Here is an 18,081-nt window from a genome sequence, read left to right on the forward strand (position 1 = left end):
CACATTTATTTTCTCTCTACTGGTGAATGGCCTTGTACTTTCTCCCAGGGACGGGGGAGGGGTTTGGGGGTGGAAGGTTGTTAGGGGAATGATTCAGTTTGGAAGAGACAAATTAAGATGAAAAAAGGTATGCCACGTCATTGCTTTTAACAGGCCACACACATATAAATAGCAAGCTTTTTATATCTATCTGTCTGTCTATCTTTTAATATCTATCTATCAGGGCTTCACTGGTGGCTCAGCAATAAAGAATTTGCCTGCCAGTGCAGGAGATGTGGGTTCAATCCCTTGGTCAGGAAGATCCCCTGGAAAAGGAAATGGCAACTCAATCTTGCCTGGGAAATCCCATGGTCAGGAGCCTGGTAGGCTACAGTCCATGGGGTTGCAAAAGAGTCGGAGATGACTTAGTGACTACACAACAACAACAACAACAACAAATCTACCTACCTACCTACCTACCTGTCTATCCATCTACCTACCTAAAGTGAGGATAACACCTTGTTTAACTTAGACATCTTTCCCCTTACCTTTAACAAAGTTTCTACTTGTTGCAATGTTTTTTGCTTGATACATTATGATGTTTCTATTGATGACATTGTGAAGAATGTGAAATTTATTTCAGTAGAATAAGTTCCATTGTAAAAATTACTGACTATTCGTAGGTGATAAAATACTACTCATGTCCTGCACATAATAGCAGGATTTAAAAAAATTATGGTCACTAGATTTTTTTGTTGGCCAGTAGACCCAAATGAAATTTGACCAGAAAAACTTCAGAGCTTTATTCCAAGTGTGTACAAGGCCAAACAGCATCACCTCATAAGGTGTGAAAGGAGGCCACCTGGACAGCAGGTTGGCTTCTCTGTCACTAGAGCCTACCTTCTATTGTAGTACTTTTTGACTTAGTTTTGGGAAGGAGATGTAAAAATTTTCTCCGTGTATAGAGAATTTAGTAAACTCTTTCATTGCAGAACGTTTAGAAAGCATTGAAAAGCAGCAGCACACATATTTTGCGTGCATTCACACGCGTAGAGTACACATGATCCTAACCAGAGCTGTCGATGGCCCACATGTTGCTATATATTCTAGCCACCTTTTCCTGCATGGTTACTCTTTCTCCTAAAAAAATTGTATTGTACTACATGCGTTTTATAAACTGCTTTTTAAAATTACCAATCTAACAAAAACCTACTGTGAAATATTCTTCTACAATGGTATGACAGCTTCTACTAAGAGCCACAGGTCTCCATGAACCATTCATGGTTAATGCAGGTTTCTAGAGTTATCATAGAGCTGTATTACTGTGATGCTCCCAGTGCTGAAGGGAATGGCACAGGTGCCATCCTGGCCAGTCTTCCCCGTGTAGTGGATATTGAGCATTTGTTGAGGATTGAGTTATATCCCTTCATTACCTCTGGTTCTCCTTCTGTTTGTTCTATATGTAGTCCTTAGAACAGAATGAGTATATCAGTGGTGCACTATATCCAATTAATTAATTATTAACAAAGAAGGGACAAAACTATGTGAACATAAGCTTCATGAGAGCAGAGAACTTGTATATCTTCTCATCCATATATCTGTAGCACCCAGAACCATACCTGGCATGTAATAGGTACTCCATATGTATTTTTGAATGAATGAATGAACAATTAAAAGGTAATTTGACTGTATGTTAGTTTATTCACATATTAAATTCCAATGTGTTTTCTTTAGTGGCAGAAAGAGTGATGGATTTTTAGCTAGTATTCTATAAGTAATCACAGGACAGAGTTCTTGAGGGAATGCTTTCTTCTTGCATTCATACATAGTATCAGTAAAAATAAACATGAGCAGAGACATGGCTCTATTCTAGCCAGAATTCATGAAAACTCTGAGATCTGTTGCTTGCTTCCATGTGTCTAGTCCTGGCTGCTCTTCTATCTGGCTAAAACAATCTTGCCCCCAAATTATACTTTTAAGCCCAAAGATCATTAGTTTCAACTTGAAATCAACATGCATTCTAAATTAAATCTGGCCATATAAAGATTTAAATATTTTGTGTATCTCTTTTGTCCATTTTTAGGTTTATGAAGCAAAGTTCATTTGCAGATTGAAAGTGTACTGGCCTGGAAAGTGAATAAATAAGATGAATAAATAATCAATAGATGGCAGGAGAAGCAGTTGCATTTAGTGAGACTCAAAGTTAAAAAGTGTGGGATTAGGAAAGTGTTGTGCTTGTTAGTTGGATTTCTTTCCTTTTAGAACTTAAGAAATACAAGTTATCCTAATAAAATGACCAAAAAAAAAAAAAAAAAGTGGAAAATAACCACCTTGCCTCAAAAGATGTTTTGCAGCAATTAGCCAAAGAAGCAGCCCTATCCTCTGTAAGACGCCCTTGTCTATTGTGTGCAGTAGGGACGGCTGTTCCTTGACCCCTCTCACTCACCTACCTCTGGTGCTTTGTTTAGAAAGCAGGGGCAGAGGGGACCCCTTTGGTAAATTTAGCCTGTTGGAATAGCAAATGGAGAATGCTGTAATGCATTCACCCTTTCCTCCATCCATCCATCAATCGTTCTATTAATCAATCAATTGAAAAGCCTGGTTAAGCATCTCTCTTCAGCCCATTATCCACAGTGAGTCAACGAAACGTGGCTCCTACACTTTGCAGCTTGTAGTTTTAGAGAAAACAACAATAGAGGTAGGAACAGAGGATAAATAGACAACAGGTAAAACACTAAGCAAGTATGTGGGATGAAAAGAATAAATAATATTAGCATTGTCAGTCAATTAACAGGTGTTTATAGTGTGCTAATTACATGTTCATCACTGGGCTAGTGTACTCTACAAGTGAAGTGTCTAAAGATCAGAAATACTTCTTATAAATCGCAGTTTTAAGTAAAGAGAAACTAAAGAGGCTTACTTTCTATTCTGTTAAGATTTTGTGCAGGCAAGTGTATGGGGGAAGGAGGGTGTACATTCTCATTTGGCACTTGTTGAAAGGAATAGAATGGCCCTGATGGAGGGGAGGATGTGATTATTTAGAAAGCTGAGTTTAATATATTTAAAATCAAACATTGCAAAGTTGAAATAGGCCTGAAAAACAGATTTTTTTTCAATTCTTTGCATTCAATATTTAATTCTGTCTAAAATGTTGAGGCCTGCTTAGAGGTGCATTAGTGTAATACAGAAATAAAATGATGGTTAAGCTGGCATGAGACCAGCCAACAAGGGATGCTGATAAAAACAATGAAAGTGAGGTCTTCTTGGGTATTAACTGTGATCCAATATAGGTTTTAGAAGCTGTTCACAAGTGTCTTGTTTCTTATTTACAGTAAGTCTTAGAGGAGAAAAGAGTTAAGGTAGTCAAAATCCATAGAGGAGAAGAACTCTTTGTAACAATAATCAGATCAGATCAGTTGCTCAGTCATGTCCGACTCTTTGCGACCCCATGAATTGCAGCACGCCAGGCCTCCCTGTCCATCACCAGCTCCTGGAGTTCACTGAGACTCACGTCCATCAAGTCAGTGATGCCATCCAGCCATCTCATCCTCTGTCGTCCCCTTCTCCTCCTGCCCCCAATCACTCCCAGCATCAGAGTCCTTTCCAATGAGTCAACTCTTCGCATGAGGTGGCCAAAGTACTGGAGTTTCAGCTTTAGCATCATTCCTTCCAAAGAAATCCCAGGGCTGATCTCCTTCAGAATGGACTGGTTGGATCTCCTTGCAGTCCAAGGGACTCTCAAGAGTCTTCTCCAACACCATAGTTCAAAGAATATAAAACAACAGTAATAATATTTTGTAATAAAAAATATGACAATTCTTTGTAATAATAATAAAAGGTTGTTCAGTGAGGAAGAAATTGTGGTAATCCAGTCATGATTCAGATAATCACGATGGTGTGATCACTCATCTAGAGCCAGACATCCTGGAATGTGAAGTCAAGTGGGCCTTAGGAAGCATCACTATGAACAAAGCTAGTGGAAGTGATGGAATTCCAGTTGAGCTATTTCAAATCCTAAAAGATGATGTTGTGAAAGGGCTGCACTCAATATGCCAGCAAATTTGGAAAACTCAGCAGTGGCCACAGGACTGGAAAAGGTCGTTGTCATTCTAAACCCAGAGAAGGGCAATACCAAAGAGTGTTCAAACTACTGCACAATTATACTCATCTCACACACTAGCAAAGTAATGCTCAAAATTCTCCAAGCCAGGCTTCAGCAGTATGTGAACCATGAACTTTCAGATGTTCAAGCTGGTTTTAGAAAAGGCAGAGGAACCAGTGATCAAACTTCCAACATCTGTTGGATCATAGAAAAAGTGAGAGAATTCCAGAAAAACATCTACTTCTACTTTATTGATTATGCCAAGTCTTTGACTGCGTAGATCACAACAAACTGTGGAAAATTCTGAAAATGATAGGAATACCAAACCACTTGACCTGCCTCCTGAGAAATCTGTATGCAGGTCAGGAAGCAACAGTTAGAACTGGACATGGAACAACAGACTGGTTCTAAAGGGAAAGAAGTATGTCAAGGCTGTATATTGTCCCCCTGCTTATTTAATTTATATGCAGAGTACATCATGAAAAACGCTGGGCTGGATGAAGCACAAGCTGGAATCAAGATTGCCGGGAGAAATATCAATAACCTCAGATACTCAGATGACACCACCTTTATGGCAGAAAGTGAAGAACTAAAGAGCCTCTTGATGAAAGTGAAAGAGGAGAGAGAAAAAGTTGGCTTAAAGCTCAACATTCAGAAAACTAAGATCATGGCATCTGGTCCCATCACTTCATGGCAAATAGATGAGGAAACAGCGGAAACAGTGTCAGACTTTATTTTGGGGGGCCCCAAAATCACTGCAGATGGTGATTTCAACCATGAAATTAAAAGACACTTGCTCTGTGAAAGAAAAGTTATGACCAACCTAGACAGCATATTAAAAAGCAGAGACATTACTTTGCCAACAAAGGTCTGTCTAGTCAAAGCTATGGTTTTACCAGTAGTCGTGTATGGATGTGAGAGTTGGACTATAAAGAAAGCTGAGCACCAAAGAACTGATGTTTTTGAACTGTGGTGTTGGAGAAGACTCTTGAGAGTCCCTTGGACTGCAAGGAGATCCAACCAGTCCATCCTAAAGGAAATCAGTCCTGAATATTCATTGGAAGGACTGATGTTGAAGCTGAAACTCCAATACTTTGGCCACCTGATGCAAAGAACTGACTCATTGGAAAAGACCTTGATGGTGGGAACGATTGAGGGCAGAAGAAGGGGATGACAGAGGATGAGATGGTTGGATGACATCACCGACTCAGTGGACCTGAGTTTGAAGAAACTCCAGGAGTTGGTGATGGACAGGGATGCCTTGTGTGCTGAAGTTCATGGGGTTGCAAAGAGTTGGACATGACTGAGCAACTGAACTGACCTGAGATGGGTTATGCCCAAGGCCTATATTATGGATGTCTTGTTACTCTAATTGGTGTATTAGGGTGAAATCAAATCCTTATTACCTGAACCTTATTTGAGACCTAGGAATAATAAATCCTAAATCTTCATCAAAGTTTGCTGAAATTAGTATCCTGGTTTAGTGTACATTTGTTCATTTTTGAAATCTGGGTAAAAGGTTAAGTAAATACTTTTGGATAGACTGGGCTAACTGTGGATGCTATATGGAATGATTATAATATTTTCAAATATTGAATGAGGGAAGAAGACAAATCTCCCTTGACTATCAATCCTATGGTTGTTATTGTGTAAGTCTTCTAAAAATTGTCTAATGGGTCTTTATAATCCCCAAAATAAAGTAGCATTATCCCTACATTACAGACATCAAGGCTTGAAAAATCAAATGTATGCATGCTCAGTCACTTCAGTCATTTACTACTCTTTGCAACCCCATGGACTATAGCCCTCCAGGCTCCTCTGTCCATGAGATTTCCCAGACAAGAATACTGAATTGGGTTGCCATTTCCTTCTCCAGGGAATCTTCCCAATCCAGGGATTGAACCTGCATCTCTTGCGTCTCTTGCATTACAAGCAGATTCTTTACCGCTGATCCAGTTCAGTTCAGTTCAGTTGCTCAGTTGTGTCCGACTCTTTGAGACCCCATGAATCACAGCACGCCAGGCCTCCCCGTCCATCACCAACTCCTGGAGTTTACCCAAACTCATGTCCATTGAGTCGGTGATGCCATCCAGCCATCTCATCCTCTGTCATCCCCTTCTCCTCCTGCCCCCAACCCCTCCCAGCATCAGGGTCTTTTCCAATGAGTCAACTCTATGCATGAGGTGGCCAAAGTATTGGAGTTTCAGCTTCAACATCAGTCCTTCCAATGAACATCCAGGACTGATCTCCTTAAGGATGGACTGGTTGGATCTCCTTGCAGTCCAAGGGACTCTCAAGAGTCTTCTCCAACACCACTGTTCAAAAGCATCAATTCTTTGGGGCTCAGCTTTTTTCACAGTCCAACTCTTACATCCATACATGACCACTGGAAAAACCATAGCCTTGACTAGATGGATCTTTGTTGGCAAAGTAATATCTCTGCTTTTGAATATGCTATCTAGGTTGGTCATAACTTTCCTTCCAAGGAGTTCAATTCAGTTCAGTTCAGTCGCTCAGTCATGTCCAAACTCTTTGCGACCCCATGAATTGCATCACAGCAGACCTCCCTGTCCATCACAAACTCCCGGAGTTCACTCAAACTCACATCCATCGAGTTGGTGATGCCATCCAGCCATCTCATCTTCTGTCATCCCCTTTTCCTCCTGCTATCTAGGTTGGTCATAACTTTCCTTCCAAGGAGTAAGCGTCTTTTGATTTCATGGCTGCAATCACCATCTGCAGTGATTTTGGAGCCCAGAAAAATGAAGTCTGACACTGTTTCCGCTGTTTCTCCATCTATTTGCCATGAAGTGATGGGACCTGATGCCATGATCTTCGTTTTCTGAATGTTGAGCTTTAAGCCAACTTTTTCACTCTCCTCTTTCACTTTCATCAAGAGGCTTTTTAATTCCTCTTCACTTTCTGCCATAAGGGTGGTGTCATCTGCATATCTGAGGTTATTGATATTTCTCCTGGCAATCTTGATTCCAGCTTGTGTTTCTTCCAGTCCAGCATTTCTCATGATGTACTCTGCATATAAGTTAAATAAGCAGGGTGACAATATACAGCCTTGATGTACTCCTTTTCCTATTTGGAACCAGTCTGTTGTTCCATGTCCAGTTCTAACTGTTGCTTCCTGACCTGCATGCAGATTTCTCAAGAGGCAGGTCAGGTGGTCTGGTATTCCCATCTCTTTCAGAATTTTCCACAGTTTATTGTGATCCACACAGTCAAAGGCTTTGGCATAGTCAATAAAGCAGAAATAGATGTTTTTCTGGAACTCTCTTGCTTTTTTGATGATCCAGAGGATGTTGGCAATTTGATCTCTGGTTCCTCTGCCTTTTCTAAAACCAGCTTGAACATCAGGAAGTTCATGGTTCACATATTGCTGAAGCCTGGCTTGGAGAATTTTGAGCATTACTTTGCTAGTGTGTGAGATGAGTGCAATTGTGTGGTAGTTTGAGCATTCTTTGGCATTGCCTTTCTTTGGGACTGGAATGAAAAGGACTGACTTTTTCCAGTCCTGTGGCCACTGCTGAGTTTTCCAAATTTGCTGGCATATTGAGTGCAGCACTTTCACAGCATCATCTTTCAGGATTTGAAATAGCTCTACTGGAATGCCATCACCTCCACTAACTTTGTTCGTAGTGATGCTTTCTAAGGCCCACTTGACTTCACATTCCAGGATGTCTGGCTCTAGGTCAGTGATCACACCATCGTGATTATCTGGGTTGTGAAGATCTTTTTTGTACAGGTCTTCTGTGTATTCTTGCCAGCTCTTCTTAATATCTTCTGCTTCTGTTAGGTCCATACCATTTCTGTCCTTTACTGTGCCCATCTTTGCATGAAATTTTCCCTTGGTATCTCTAATTTTCTTAAAGAGGTCTCTAGTCTTTCCCTTTCTGTTGTTTTCCTTTATTTCTTTGCATTAATCACTGAGGAAGGCTTTCTTATCTCTCCTTGCTATTCTTTGGAACTCTGCATTCAAATGGGTGTATCTTTCCTTTGCTCCTTTGCTTTTCACTTCTCTTCTTTTCACAGCTATTTGTAAGGCTTCCTCAGACAGCCATTTTGCTTTTTTGCATTTCTTTTCCATGGGGATGGTCTTGATCCCTGTGTCCTGTACAATGTCATGAACCTCCATCCATAGTTCATCAGGCACTCTATCTATCAGATCTAGTCCCTTAAATCTATTTCTCATTTCTACTGTATAGTCATAAGGGATTTGATTTAGGTCATACCTGATCCAGTAATTAGATCCAAATCCCACAGTTACCGAGTGATATATGGATCTCATGGCACCAAGCCACTGCATTTGCCACAGCACTACACTGTCTCATGTGATTTAAGCTCTGCTTGTGTGTTTATTTTGGTTCTCTTCCCTTTAGATATGTTTTGACCCATAGTTGGATGAAATCAGTATTTCTCATTAGTGCATCTTCCTCACCACAATTTATGTGGCATATAAATTATAATGGTTGAGTAGATATGTAGTCTTTTCTCTTTGGGATTACAATCTGTCTCATGAAGCTATGGGTGTCTAGAAAGTCTTAATGCTCAGGAACTTGTTAGGAGCCAAATTGGCTAAAGTCTTTAAAACATCAAGTAAAAGACTTGATAGAAAAAGAGTTTTCTTACCAGAGAGGACAACCTCAGAAAGGGTTGAAGCTTCTGACAAAGTATCTTGGACCCCATTCTCTTATTCTGAAGTCAAGTCCCAATTTTAGGAATACGAATGCTGCAATCTGTACTTCCCAAGCTCTTCATAATAGATATTGCACTGCAAATTTCTGCTTGGAATAGCCCTGAGGTTGTGGTTTCCAGATCCTTATGACTGTGTGCTCGAAGGTGCTGAAAGAGACTGTGCTTTTATTTCTGTGGTTACATTAACATTTCTTCTACCACTTTATAGAAATGTAATTGTGAGGAATTTTCATTTTAAGGAAGTTCTCCTGGGAACCCTCAACTGCTGAGATGAGTTTTTTTTTTTTTAATGAAACTATTGATGGCAGATCACAAGATTATTGGCACATTGGTCCATAGTGATTACTTTTGGACAGAGGAAACAAGAGGCAGCCTGGGTTGTGGCCACCATCCAGTGGAGTGTGTACAAATGGGCTCTCCATGACTGTAGCCTGTTGGGCTTCTATAAGTGTGAGAGGATCCTGAGGATTCTCTTAGTTTCATACCTTTTGAGAGATGCCCAGGCATCTCTCAAAAGATTTTCAGGGATCTACTGAACATCATATCTTTACTTAAGATGAACAGTTACAATGGAGCAAGTGAGAACATTGAAGGATTGCTGTTTTTCATTTTTTTTTAAATTTTATTTTATTTTTAAACTTTACATAACTGTATTAGTTTTGCCAAATATCAAAATGAATCTGCCACAGGTATACATGTGTTCCCCATCCTGAACCCTCCTCCCTCCTCCCTCCCCATTCCATCCCTCTGGGTCGTCCCAGTGCACCAGCCCCAAGCATCCAGTATCGTGCATCGAACCTGGACTGGCACCTCATTTCATACATGATATTTTACATGTTTTTCATTTTGAAATCTAAAAAGAGCTAAAACGTTCTCTCTGCTTTGTGCCTGATCCTGTTAAGAGCTATTTAAAATAATACCAATCTAAAGAAGGACAGAGAGTCAGGAAAACAAATATTTATAAACTGTATTACACAAGACCTTTACAAATATTATTGCATTTATTTTAGGTGATAGATGTTACTCTTCTGTTTTACATATCGAGAAACTGAAGCTCCAGAAGATTAAATGTTATAGAGGTAGGAAGTGTCAGGACCATGCATTCAAGTCTAGGTGTGACTCCAAAATGGCTCATAATAGTACTGTTCAACCTAATGGCCCTATTAGACATTATGGTTCTTTTGATTCAAATTCAAATTCAATATAATTAAAATTTTAGTTTCTTAGTCAAACTAGCCACTTTTCAAATATTCATTATTTGTATGGGGCTAGTAACTACTGTAGTAGATAGGGCAGATATATAATATTTTAATTATCAAGGAAAGTTCTACTGGACAGTGTCTGCCTATAATTAAGTGGAAATTTTCCCTGACAAGAGTATTCATGAAAAATAACAGTAATAAAACTTCTACTTTAATGGAGAATAGTAGGGATAAAGGGGAAGATAGAATATGAGATTTTATATTCTGAAGACTTGGAAGATTTTTAACGAGAAGAGTAATTTAGTTTCAGATATGTTTCTGTAGTATAAACTAAGCCAAGAGTAGTTATAATATCTAATTGCTTAATACTTCTTATGTGATAGGTACTATTCTAAATAGCATATAGAATATATGTATACATATAGCTGATATGTATATGTATAGCTGATTCCCTTTGCTATACAGCAGAAACTAACACAACATTGTAAAGCAAATATACTCCAATAAAAATTAATAAGAAAGAACACCCTGAACCAAGCGATATTCCCTTTTGTGTGCTGTGTGTTTATATGTATGTGCAATAAATGTATTACATATGTATAAAATACATGTTATATATACATACTTACATACATGTTAATTTCCACCTTTATGAAGCCACTCAGGCAGATGTAATGTTGTTCATGGCAAGTAAATGAGATAGAAAGGCAAGGCTATTATAATTGGAGAGTGACAAATACTATATAATTAACTCTTGGTAAAATTCCTTAACTGCTTCAACAACAAGTAAAAGAGAGAAACAGTGGTTAAGAGCAAACCCCAAATAGACTAACCCTAATATTTTTGTAAACTAGATTTACAAAGTTTGCAAAGAAGGTTTAAAAGTTCTTAACATGTTTCCGGACAATTCTAGAATGAGGGCTTCAGCTTTGACTTACAGTACATAAATCAAATTCCTATTATCCCTGTGTATAATTTGGGCCCTTGAAAGCTTTAAATTATTTCATAATCCATGTATTTAGTGCATTCCCAAATGGCGTTCTTCTACTTTCCATCTTAGTCAAACTTGCAGAAGATAATAGTGGTCCAGAACAAGAACCTTATCCATATTGGGGCCTTTGCCATTTCATGCATTGAGTGACTCTATGATATCTTACTGGTTGGGTGTTTTAGCCTTGTGAATATAGCTTGTGTTTTAAGTAAATATGTAATGGACTTGGAAGGTGCTGGCACTTATGTTTATAATTTTAAAATTAAGAATATAATATGGAAAAGTAAATTAAATTTGCATCATTAAATACTTTACTTCTCAAGTGGAATCAATTTAAAACAGCTTATTTTGTAATATTTTAGCTAATGAATAGCTTTATAAAGGCTTTACTATGGGAAACTTATAGCTTTAAAAAATGGATGCACACTTAACATTTCCAGTTTAGTTTGGTTTGACTTTCTAAATTAAGATGTTATCCATGAAAATAAAAATCTAATTTTCTTTTTGATGGTAGCTAAGGGTCAACAAACTGGCATGTGATTCAAGAACATATGGCTGATGACCATATCTAAAAATTCCCTTACTTTTGTGGTGGTTATACTCTTACCTTTCTACCCCATCAGGATGCCCACTATAAATACATATTTGTAAATCAACTGCAAATTCTTCAATATAGAGTAATATGGAATGGAGAATGTTTCATAATTATTTAGACCAATATCCATTTTCCTCAAGAACATATAGTGAAATAAACTAAATATTATGTATAAAGTGAAAGTGAAGTCGCTCAGTCGTGTCCGACTCTTTGCGACCTCGTGGACTGTAGCCCACCAGGCTCCTCTGTCCATGGGATTCTCCAGGCAAGAATACTGGAGTGGGTTGCCATTTCCTTCTCCAGGGGATCTTCCTGACCCAGGGATTGAACTCGGGTCTCCTGCATTGCCAGCAGACGTTTTACCCTCTGAGCCACCAGGGAAGCCTAAAGATTATGTATAGGAATGTGGCAATTTGACTTTTTTTTTTTCTGTTTGAGCCATAGTTTCACTGTTGGAAAACACTTAGAGGTTATCTACCCCAATGCTCTCAGAAGTTTTGATGGATTGACCCAATACCTCATAGAGTCTGGCAGAGCTAAGCCTTGAACCTCAGCTCTCTTTCTCCTGAAACCATCAACCAGCCAACTCTTACCACATTTTGTTCACTTCTTGATTTGATCTTGGGTACTCCAAATTTCCATTTAATAAACATTTAAACCATTTGAGAAATAGATTATCTTGCTTTGCTGGACTACTGCAATCAAGTATGTTCAAAGATTCTTGTGTGTCTCATCCATGTATGAATGGAACCGTCCATGAATATATGGAACCACAGAGCTAATAGGAGAACACGAGGTGTCAAGAGACTGATTCAAGGCCACCCAGCTAGTCAACAGCAGATTTGAGTTCCTGTTCTTGATGACCTAACCTCAAGTCTGGTCCTCTTATTCTGTATTATTTCCAGTGCAGTGTACATCTCCAAGGGGATGGTCAGGTGTTCAAACAAGAATCCAAACATTGCCAAGGCCCAGTGACTCTTGTTCTAGTTGTCTTATGGGTGATTGGGAGGGTGACAAAGAACAAATATTTGCCAAAGTATCATGAATAAGCTCAGTTTGGAATAAACTTTGATATGCAAATGACAGAGGGTGGTTGAAAACATAGAAAGAACTTGCTTTCTTTAACAAAATTTAAATCAGTTATAAAACAGACAGGGTCAGGCAAACCATTTAAGAAACTGGCATTCTCCATAATGTCTCATTGCTTTGGGGCTATTGCATTGGAATTGGAGCTTTGATAAAGTCTGTAAAGAATAAAGGCAAGAGAAAAGAGGGCTGCAGACAAATGAAAACCTGGGCTGTGTCTTGAGAGTTTTAGGTAATCCAGGCTCATAATTTGATTTGAGAAGAGCTACTCCAGGCTACTGTGTAATTATAGAAGCATTCACTCAGCTGGCTCCTGTTGACTTCATCACGTTCTACTTCATTGCCCTTTATGCTAAAGCCCCTGTTGATGAGAGGGCGGAAACAATAAGTACAAATAAAGCAATTAGCAGGTGGGGAATGCTACCACTGTTTAAGGATAACATCCAATCTTTATTGGTACTTATTAAGTAGAAGTCTAGAGCTTAGAGATAAAGGGAAATATTGCAAACTGCAAAATAAGTGTGGGAACAAAAAGAGAGGAAGGGAAAAATCAGACCAATGTATTTTATATTCTATATACCTAATCACAAAGGCTAGAAAATAATATCAAACCTCCAATTTATTTATAATATAGTGAGTTACATTCTCATGTAAAGTTCATGCTTCTTCTTTTACTATGTGAATTAACTTGAAAACTACTTTTAACAGTTACTGTGTTCAAATGAGGATTTTGAGTTTGGTTGAACTTAAACCCTCCAGCAGGGGGAGTTAGGATAATTAGCAAACCTCTTCAACAGGGTCCTGATATCCAGAGCACAGATTTCACAGACACTATTGGCAGAGTTGAAAATGCCCCCTGTAGATATGGAATATAACGGGCAAGAGGAAGAAAGCAAGAACGCTTGAAATCCTAGTACAGGATATTGAGAGTGGGCAAGAAAACTTGGATACAAGCTTTCTACTCCCCTCCATCCTCAGAGTAAGCCATGCACTCTGGTTCTCTGTTTAATTATCTGAAAATAGGGTTATAAATACCCCTACATCCAGAATGCTATGATTTTCATTTCTCCATGAATAGCATTGGTCTTCTTGCTCCAGCCTTATTTCGAGTGTTTAAGTAGTAAGGTGGAGTATAAATAATTGTCATTCATCTCAGCTGCACCATGAAGATGCTCACTGTGTTTGATTTGGGGCATGGAAAAGACTCATGCATCTTCTTGAGGCTAGGAATCTTAGTATTTTAGAAATGTGCCAAGTGGCATTGATTTTAGTCCTTGAATGTCTTGTTCCCAAAGCTCTGCTGGCAACTTCAGCTACCTAAGCTGTACATAGCTTCCTGTTTAAATAGCAGATTTCCAGCTAGCCAACTTAGAAATATGGAAGTATATCATTTTCCTTTACCTTAGACAGTGATGAGAGGGTATAGAGATTTGTGTAGATATCCAGAAAGACAAAGTTTTTATAGTGCAGTTGCTTAATAGGTTAGCAATTAATATTTCAAAAGTTAAACCTTTATCCTCATCCTAGGAAGACTATAGTTTCCATTATGACATATTTTTAGCTTTCACTGTATACACTTTTCCTCTTTTTCATACTTCCATCACTTAGTAGCCACCTAAGGCAGAGCCAGAGGGTCAAAATTAGACTCTCTTGGGTGATCATACCAACACATATGCTTATTTCACCCTCTGGCATAAACTGCAGGACTTGAATAGAATAGGACTGTATTTCATTCAGACTATTTGTCTAAAAATTATCTCACTAGGTTTTCCCAAGTATTTAAGAGGAGGTGATCATGCAGGCAAAGCAAGGAAAGAAAATTTCCGAAACCTTCAAAATGTTGAGCACTTTGATTAGCATCTTCTTACCTTTTTATGTTTGGTAGTGCTAGATAATATAGAAATTTGCATGTCCTGAATTTTCTTTTGAAATGTGTACATTGTATATTTAAAATGTTTTGTTTAAGGATCACCACTGTGCTTATAAACTTATTGGCGTCTGAATCCTGGATGACTCCCATATTAAAATACCCATATGATGAAATTAAGCCACAATTTCATAAATGTACACAATTTCTACCTGCATTCTCTCTCATTATCATTATTATCTTCACAGTCGCCACTGTCCCTTGATTTTGCTGTGGTGCTTCCTATTTTGAAGCCATTTTCATAGTCATGAACTAACTTAATTCTTCTCAACAACCTTGTGATGTAACAACCAGGTGAGATAATATGATTCTACAGATAAGGAAACAGACATGGAGAAGTTCTGTGACCCACTCAGGGTGGTGCAGTTTGCGACAACATCCGAGTGTCTGGGTCAGTGATCTCTACCTGTTGTTAGTTAAAGATACCAAAGCAAGAAACAGGAAATACTTTTCAGCAATTTTTTTAGCCATTGGGAATTGTTAGTTTTTTGTCAAAAGATGAATAGAGCAAAAGATTCACGCAACGTCTCAAGACTGGAAATATTGTTATTTTAGAAATGTGACAAATGGCGGAACAGAATGCCAAGAGTGTGGTTCATCTTTTCACACACACACCCCATTCTCACCTCCATGTTTTGCTTGTTGAGTTGGGTTAAAATATAAAGTAATGGACAAATCTGGATGGTTGCAGTTGGGCTGAAAGACTTGTGATCCTCACTGCCTAAACCTATAATCAGGGCTTCAAAAGCAACCACTGGAAATACATCTCTTCTCTAAGACCTCATCTTCCCCTACAAAATAAGAATCAGTTGTACTTATAGGGATGTTGTCAGGAACTTTCAGCTTTGGCAAATCCATAGGCACATCATTTCTAATCTCCAGTTCATCTCTTACGACCCTTACTTCTAATAAATTACTTATCCTCTACATAGTGCAGTGAATTTCACTGTTGATCAGTTCAATTTATATTTGATGAAAATTTTTCTAAGAATATACCCATCTGCAATCTGAAGAGCTGAACAAAATGCATTTGTTTTTAAAATAGTTATTTCAGTCTCTAGTATTTGTAAAAGTCCAGGGCAGTTAAAAAGAAGAGTCATGATTGCAGATTTGTGCTAATGAAGGAAAGTAACCAGGATACCCACAATGCACCTCATACATAGGTTCTTAGCTCTGAGTGACCCATCTGGATTCCTTTTAAGGTTTCTTTCCTGAGGCCTCTTGGGCCTGGTCTGAGGAAGCCTAAATGTATTATCTCCTTAACAGATAATCAGTGGTGGACCACAGACGATGATCGATGCTTCCGTGTTGCCTGGAGCCTCTGCACCTGATGCCATTTGAAACTCCTGCAGGAAATGCTGGGCATCCTATTTCAGGGGGTCCTTGGAGCCAATGGCAAATTCCTCTTGCTCGCTCAAAAGGCACACTTCCTGTTGTTTTGAGTGGTCTGTCCAAAGCCCAGATTTGAAAATGTTTAAAAGGAGAATAAAAAACATTTAGAAATTCACAAGTAAAATACTGTAGTGCTGATAGAACTTAGTGTTGATAGCATAATGTGGAAATAGCATGATTCTCTGTTTACTGTGCGCGTTTGGTGACAAGCAGGCCTGATGGGGGATATTGATAGCACCTTCCTTCCCTTTCTGAAGCAGTCAGTTCCGAACAGCTGTTCAGGCCTGGTTCTGACTAAGCGAGTTGTTCCTTTTAGATCCTGTTTTCAAGGCGATCTCTGATGGTAGATGGAGCACACGTTTTTCTCCACTGGTCCATGTGTCTGTACAGTCATCAATTGGCCTTTCGGAGAGTCCAGGTTGGAGGTCTTCATAAGTTTGCCTCATCAGCCTTTTTGAACCAGATGCAAAGGACACACCCCAACTGGCTTGTAAATGCAGTACATCTAATCACATAATGCTTCTATAATGTGGCTTTTTAAATTAAGTGACCCACAGGATATTAATCTGGTGGTAACAACTCCCAAGGGATGCAGCACTGGCAAACACTTCAAGAGCAGCTAGTACTACTATTAAATGTGATGTTCATTTCATCTGAACATATGGAAATAAAAACAAGTCATAGGAGAACTTCAGTGCTCTGTACATGCTATATTGTTCATAAACCTGTCATAAATAAGTGCCTCTTAAAAAGAAACCAATTAATAAATGTGCAATGAATTACAAAGTTTAAATATTCCATAATATGGGATCTCTCCCCACCCCCTCCACCCACATTCCCACCCCAGTCAGGGCCCCGTTGTTATTCAAGCTCTTATAACATTTTCCACTGTGTGGCACATCTCCGTTTTGTTGTTGTTGATTGAGTTATTTGCTTAGTTCGGCTGCTTAAAAAAATGGAGAAAAAATCTGTAAGCTATAAAATGCATCTTCTTTTGTCCTTTGTCTGTACATTAGAGTCTGGCTTGGCATTGGGGCCCCACCCCAAACCTCCCACCAAGAGTATGTCATATTTCTATATGCTTGTGCATGTTCAGTTCTACCTCTTTTGAAATGATGCCCAAAACCAAGCAGTGTTTACATAAGTAAAAGGGAGTTTCACTTTTATGCTGTAATTTCTACACGGAGCAAAGAGTTTTCCTAGCCATACTTTGTACTTTGTTCATGGGTGAACTTCTATTTTTCTAATGTGATGGTTTTATCCAGCTTTGACAACAGATTTCTTTAGGAGATTACACACCTGGAATTAACTTCTTCTGCCAAGAATTACAGTGCACCTGGAAGTACTAAATCATTTTTATCTATGTTTTAGAAGCTTTTTATAATAAAATTGCATATCTTGAACTTGACCTGTCTCTTGAGGAGAAGGGTAAGGGCCAGAGTTGGATAGGTATGTATATATGCTGGTGTTATGAAGTAAATATATCCAGGATATGTTTAATTCTCACCAGTTGTACACTCACTACCTGAACACCATCTCCCTTGGTGTCTCACTTCTTAAATGACCCTGCTTACTGCATAGCATATGGAAATGTGAGTATGGACTTGCCAGCAGATTGTCTGCCATGTTTACACCGGTTCTAACACTAATCCCCATTAATGTTTGATATAGTTCTCAACAGGTTTAAGTAGATGTCAGACACCATATCTATTGCTTATGTGTTGGGCATGATATGCACAAGAAGAATGATAAAGAAGTGTTTTTAGAGATTTCTTTTCTGAAGACATTTTTGCTAACCAGACTAAGTATTTTGAGAATGTGAAGTACTTTCTATGAGTATAAATGCCACCAAAATATAATATCAATAAATTTTAAAAATCACACAGGGTGTTTATTATATCATCAGTTTTGAAACCTATGATATTTTCTCTCTGTTGTGAAACTGTTGGTAAGATCTTATGACATACGACTGCAAGACTCTCCTCAAGAGATTCAGAAATAAGAGTTGGCAAACTTTTTACAAACTCATGCCAACACATCAGAAAGATAATATAGTGTGTATTAGAAATTACTTGAGTGATTTATTTGGTGGAGGAGGCACAG

The sequence above is a fragment of the Bubalus kerabau genome, chromosome 2, assembly GCF_029407905.1.
Source record: "Bubalus kerabau isolate K-KA32 ecotype Philippines breed swamp buffalo chromosome 2, PCC_UOA_SB_1v2, whole genome shotgun sequence".
In the NCBI taxonomy this organism is placed as follows: Eukaryota; Metazoa; Chordata; class Mammalia; order Artiodactyla; family Bovidae; genus Bubalus; species Bubalus kerabau.